The sequence below is a fragment of the Pteropus vampyrus genome, unplaced genomic scaffold, assembly GCF_000151845.1.
Source record: "Pteropus vampyrus isolate Shadow unplaced genomic scaffold, Pvam_2.0 Scaffold90, whole genome shotgun sequence".
NCBI classification, from domain to species: Eukaryota; Metazoa; Chordata; class Mammalia; order Chiroptera; family Pteropodidae; genus Pteropus; species Pteropus vampyrus.
Window position 1 is genome coordinate 2,586,194 of NW_011888871.1, and position 6,526 is coordinate 2,592,719.

Sequence of the window (6,526 nt, forward strand, 5' to 3'; positions counted from 1 at the left end):
GATGAGGGAAGACTGGGGAGGTTTGCCTTAGCATTCCAAGTAGGACTGCTGAGTTTCACCTCATGGGTTTGAGTCATAGGCTCAGCCCTGAACCAATGATGGGGCCAGGAAAATGGAATGTGCGACTTGGCGAGTTAAACAAGGCCCCGTACTGAAGCTGTCGGAGGCATGTACTCCTCCCAAATCATAGCAGCTGCTCAGGGGAGAGGAAGATTCCAGATGGAGACCTGGGTAGCACTAGTAAGGAGCACGGATGCTGGGTAGGCACTCGATAAGTTGTCGTATCTGGAATGATGGGAAGAATATGTCAAAAATGTCCCTCAAAATTATGACTGAGCCCAGGATGAATGAAGACACAACAGCAAAAACATGGGCTGCTTGGGGCATGGCGGGAGTTTGCGGTAGATGTCCTTTGTTTCCCAGACTCAAAGGCAAATCTATTAATAAAATTCCTTCCTGGCAGCTGTCTCCTGGTGTAGGTTCAAAGAAATGTATATTCAAAGGAAGGGGGAGGAAATTTTAGCCACGAAGCTGCAGTAGCAGTTCTGCAAGGTCACCCAGAATGGAAGTGATTCTTTAGGAAGAGCAAGAAGGTGTAAAGAGAGAAGAGGCAGACATCAAAGGGCCGGCAGAAAAAGAGGAATGGCAAAGAAGGCCAAGTTAAGGGAGTCAGCCTACCTCGAAAACCAGAAAATAGAGGACGTGTTCGCTCATCTCTCCGGGGAGTGTCAAACAGGGGAGGCCAATGGGAGGGATCTAGAATGAGGATCTAGATTCCTACAGAATCGATGAAATGTCCCTGGTGGGGAAGTCAGGAGCCCTGGCCTGGCTCAATAATCACAGTGAACCACCAGGTTCTGATGGCTCTCCGGACCAGTGAGCCACCAGGCCAACGTCTCTTTAGAGCCTGCTACAGATGGCACAGAGCTGCCTTAGGAGCCCTTCCCCCAACCCAGAAAAGGCAACCAACCCACACCAGATTGTAATGTAGATGATAAACAAAACTTTATTACGTTACGTCGCTGCGATTGGAGGTCATTTGTTACAGCAGCTAACATTAATCACCCTGACTAATATACTATCTGAGTTGTTCATGAAAGCCATAGCATGGTGCCCCATGCCGATCATCAAGCCTGCCCTGAAAATGCCATTCATTATGTCGTTGGTCAGCTTCAGCTCTCTTGTCATGAGGATGGACAGTCATCTGGACCAACTTCTCTTCCCCACCCCCCGCGCCGCAGGTGGTCACCCACTCCCCTGCCTTTGATCTTAAGGGCACAGAGGCTTTGGGTAGGAGTACACGACATGCCTGCAAGATGGTGATGGTCAGTTTGGACTCTTCTCAGTCCAAGTGGCTGGATGTGTCAGGGCAGACTTGGCACGGAGAGAGGAAGACGCCAGCCAATTTCCAACTAATGTCTGGGTTTTCTCAATCAATCCCTGTCTGCCCTCGTTTGCTCTCCTTAGCCACGGCCACTTCGCCCAGCTCTCAACACATCCTGAATGAAGAGTCTTTTAGCCATATTCAGATAAAATGTCTCTATGGCATTGCATTAGTTTGCTTCGGCTGCCATAACAAAACACCACAGACTGGGTGGCTTAAACAATATAAATCCGTTTTCTCCCAGTTTCAGAGGCTGAAAGTCTGAGATCAAGGTGTCAACAGTGTTGGTTTCTCCTGAAGCCTCTCTCCCTCTCTCTGGCTTGTAGATGGCCACCTTCTCCCTGTGTCCTCACATGGTCTTTCCTCTGTGCATGTGCATCCCTGGTGTCTCTATGTTCAGCTTTCCTCTTATAAGGACACCCGTCGCATTGGATTAGGGCCCCCCCTAATGACCTCATTTAAACTTAGTCACCTCTTTCTCTTTGAAGGCCTTATCTCCAAAAACAGTCACATTTCAAGGCACTGAGGGTTAAGACTTCAACATATGAACTTGGGGGGAAACCATGTTGTGGTGTTCAGTCATATTTCAGTGAATTATTTAAGGGAGAGAAAAGCCTCTTCTCATAGAGGAGTCAGGTCAACTACAACATACTCTCGACGACACCACGGTTGGGCTGGATGTTTTCCAGAGTTTGTTAGAAGAAAAACAAATTAGGAAAATATCTACACAACTTTGGGTTTGGTGTTGAGTTTCTAGATATAACACCAAAAGCATAATCCCCTTAAAATTGAATAAACTCGACTTTATTAAAATTAAATACTTTGCTCTGTGAATGACATTGCTAAAGAATGAAAATACGAGTTACCCACTTGGAGAAAATATTTGTAAATCACATATCAGATAAAGGACTTGTATCCAAAATACAAAAAAACAAACAAACAAAAAAAAACAAAACAAAACAAAAAAAACAAACCTCTTAAAACTCAACAATTACCAAAAAAAATTTAATGGTCAAAATATCTGAACAGGCACCTCCCTAAAAATGATACATGGATGCATATGGAAAGATGCTCAACATCATTTAACATTAGGAAAAAGCAAATTAAAATATCAATTACAAACCAATTGCTTGTAAGGATATGGAGCAGCAAGAACTCTCATTCTTTGCTGGTGGGAATGCAAAATGATACAGCCACTTTGGAGACAGTTTGACACAGTTAAACTTTGTCTTACCCTATGAGACAGCAATCATACTCCTAGATATTCACCCAACTGATGGAAATTTATGTCTACACAAAAACCCACATGTGAATATTTACAGTACATTTATTCATGATAACCAAAAACAAAGCCTCCAGGATGTCCTTCAATAGGTGAATGGAGAAAGAAATTGTGTCCATACAATGGAATGATGTATAAAAATAAAAAGAAATGAGTTATCAAGACACAACATGGATGAATCTTAAATGCATATTACAAACTGAAAAAACCCAGCTTGAAAAGGCCACATACTGTATATTTCCATTTACAGGAATCTGGAAAAGGCAAAAATATAGAGATGCTAAAGAGATCAGTGTTTGCCAGGGGCCTGGCCAAGGGGTCGAAGAGTGAAGCATGGCGATATTTAAGGGGGGTGAAATGCTCCTGTATGATATAGTAATGGTGGATGCGTGACATGATGCATTTGTCAAAATCCATAGAAAATTAAAGCACAAAAGTGAACCTTAATGTATGCAAGTTTTTTTAAATCACTTAGGAATTGTGATTTAAAATCACTTAGGCATCCTAAGATGAAAGACAATGTGACCCCAAAAAATCTGTGATACAAATATATGAAATAACCTCAATGAAGGGGATGAGGGGAAAAGATGCCGACCTAAGTAAATTTGGAAACGAGTGGGGACAGTAAGACCAGAGGCAATTATATTTGCTTGCTCTGTCAGCGGAAAGGGCCTAGAAGCAAGAACACCCCAGCAGCTATGAGCACGTCCGATGCCCGGATCTTATTTTCTAGTATTATTCTTCAATAAAAGAAATCGGAGCTCCTTGGAAAAAAGTTCGATTCTAGGGCTGGGATGAGCCTGAACCATCTTAGAAAACCAGAAAATAAAGCAGCGTAAAACACACATATGCACACATCACACGCATATACACACACACAGCAAAGGGACACAGGAGCTAACTGAAGAGAGGCTATTGGCCAAAGGTGGGATGATTTGAGCGAAAAAATAAGTAACATAGTATTGGATTATAATCCAAAGTATAAAATAAATATCCATGAGTCCATAGTGATATACATAAATGATTGAATCAATGATATCAATAAATAGGGGAGAGGAGACGTATTTCCTATGCAGAAGAATTCCAAATAATTTATGTAGAGCATAACTCCCCACTTCTAAGTGTGGGCTGTGCATAGTGACTTCCTTCCAAGGAGGACAGTGGAAGGAGTGGATGAGAGTGGAGAAATCTGAGAAGCATGAGCTTGGGCAGATGATCAAGGTCAACAGCATGGAAATCATGTTGGCAGCATACACCCTTGATATGATGTAATGAGAATGGCACTCAATGGCTTTTGTGGTCTTCCTCGCCAGAACCCATAACCAGTCTCACTATGAGAGAGATACCAGGCATATCCAAGTGTGGAGCATCCCGTGAAATAGCTGACTAATACTCCTCAAAACTGTCAAGGTAAAAAAGGGAGGAGAATACTAAAGAATATATTTAACGAATCTGTTATGATCTATTTTTTAAAAAATCTGTCAAGGTAATCAAAACCAAGGAAACTGCCACTGATTGGAGAAGCCTAAGGAGACATAACAGCTACATGTGTCATCCTGAATGGGACCCTGGGACAGAGAAAGGACATCAGGCAAAAACTAAGAAATTGTGAATTATAATTAGTAATAGATATAAAAAGGTAGTTAATAATAATGGATCGATAATAGTTCATTAACTGTGACAAATGTACCAGTAATGTAAGATGTCAATCATAAGGGAAGCGGATGTGGAGTATATGGAAACAGTGTTGTCTTTGAAAACTTCCTGTGAATCTAAAACTACTCTAAAATTAAAAGTGTATTTTATAAAGAGTAGTTTGTAACTTTTGGGAACACAGTTGAATTGTCAGAAGGACATAGTAAGAGCGAATATAATAATCATCACAAAACAGTGCTCACCATGTACCACACTGGGCGCCATCCTTGAGACGCCCTTGAGATTACTAGGCAGCCGTGCAGGGAGAATTGACTTCCTCCTGTTAGAGGATGGGGTCTCAGCGTTTATTAATGTACTCACTCGTTTTACGATATCTAGGGCATGCAGGAGTGCTAGGAGAGGGCTCATGGGACAGGAGACGTCTGAACATGGTCTAAGGGGCACCTGCGGACATCTGGAGGAAAAGAGTCTGGACAGAGGGAAGAACCAGGGCAAAGGCCCGGAGGGGGGCGCGTGCCTGCCTGTGCGTGGAGGGAGCGAGCAAGGGGTAGTGTAGTAGGGCGAAAAGTCGGAGAGATGCCGAGAGGCTTGACTGGGTAGGGTCTCGCAGGCCATTGTGAGGACTTAAGCGATGGGGAGGGTTTTGAGCAGAAGAGTGACATGATGGGACTTTCCTTTTAACAGATTAATCTGGCTGCTATGTTGACGATAGGCTGCAGGGGGCAAGGGACGACCTGTGAGGAGGCTGAGGAACCAGTTGGGGGGCGGGGGGGCGTGATGGTGGCAGTGAAGGTGGAGAGAAGCCGGTGAGTTCTGGTTATAATTTGAAAGTAGAAGGCAGAGTCTTTAGGATTTAATTTAAAACGTAAAATAAAGACAGCCCTTCTGACCAGCACCTGCCCAAGGGGCCCCAGAGGTTCTTTTTTCCATCCTGGCAGATACCTCCCTACCCCCTGGATACCCCAGAAACCTGGGCCTGGCTCCCTCCCTCCACCTGCTGGCATCCTAATGGCTTGGTTGGCTCAACCCTCTGAGCCCAGTGAGAAATGCCCCGGGCACATTTTGAGCCTGTTGAGACAGCCTGGGCGAAGCCTTAAAGATGGAACATGGGGCATAGAGAAAGGATCCCGGCTGGGGCTCCAGAGATGTGTATTCTTCTGTGGTCAGTTGTAGGGTCTTGAACTTGAAGTCCCCTGAGGGCTCAGAGAGAGGAAGGCAGAGATGGCAAACAGCACCTCAGGCGCTCATGAGCTGGTGTGACCCTGGGCGAGTCCCTTCATCTCTCTGAAGCTGTCCTCTCTAACGTGGGGCTAACAATTCTGACTTTGTCAGGAGAGTTGTGACAATCAAATGACAGCTCCCTGGCACATGATCAGGTGTGGCTCAGTGTGTGTTCTTTTCTCCACCCCCTTTAAGGTACAAGGTTTCAGGGCATACCCCCCAAATAATTCAAGTTTTAAATATCGACTTCACCGAAGTGTAACAGACATGATAAACTGCATACATTTAAGATGTACAGGTCAATGAATTGTGACATGCCCATGCTTGTAAAATTACCACCACGAGCGAAATACAGAACATTTCCATCATCATGCCCCTCTGCAATTCACCCTTCCTGCTGCTTCAGCCTCAGGAATCACTGAGCTGTTTTCTGCCGTTATGAATCTGTTTGCATGTTACAGAATTTAATATAAATAGAATCAGAATATTTTGTTATTGGCTTCTTTCACTTAGCATAACAAGCGCTCTTGAGGTTCATCCATGTCGTGTGTATCAGTAGTTCATACTGCAAGCTCCCTAGCAGAATTTATAATGTGAGACTAGAGAGCACATATAGACACATCTGTTTCACACACACGTGCGTATACACACACACACACACACACTCCCTAGCAGAATTTATAATGTGAGACTAGAGAGTACATATAGACACATCTGTCTCACACACATGTGCATATACACACACACACATACACACACACACACTAACTTGGAGGCACCTCAGGGCAAAGCAAACTCTGGAAAACATCCAGCTCAATCATGGTGACTTATTAACAGTATCTTCTAATCTATCTGATCCTCATCCCCCACATCCTGAGAAGAGGGTTTAAAAATCAACTTAATTTTAGAAGTTTTAGATTTGCGGAGGTCATGAAGATAGTGCAGGTCCCTTTTACCCCATACCCAATGTCCCCTGTTGCCAA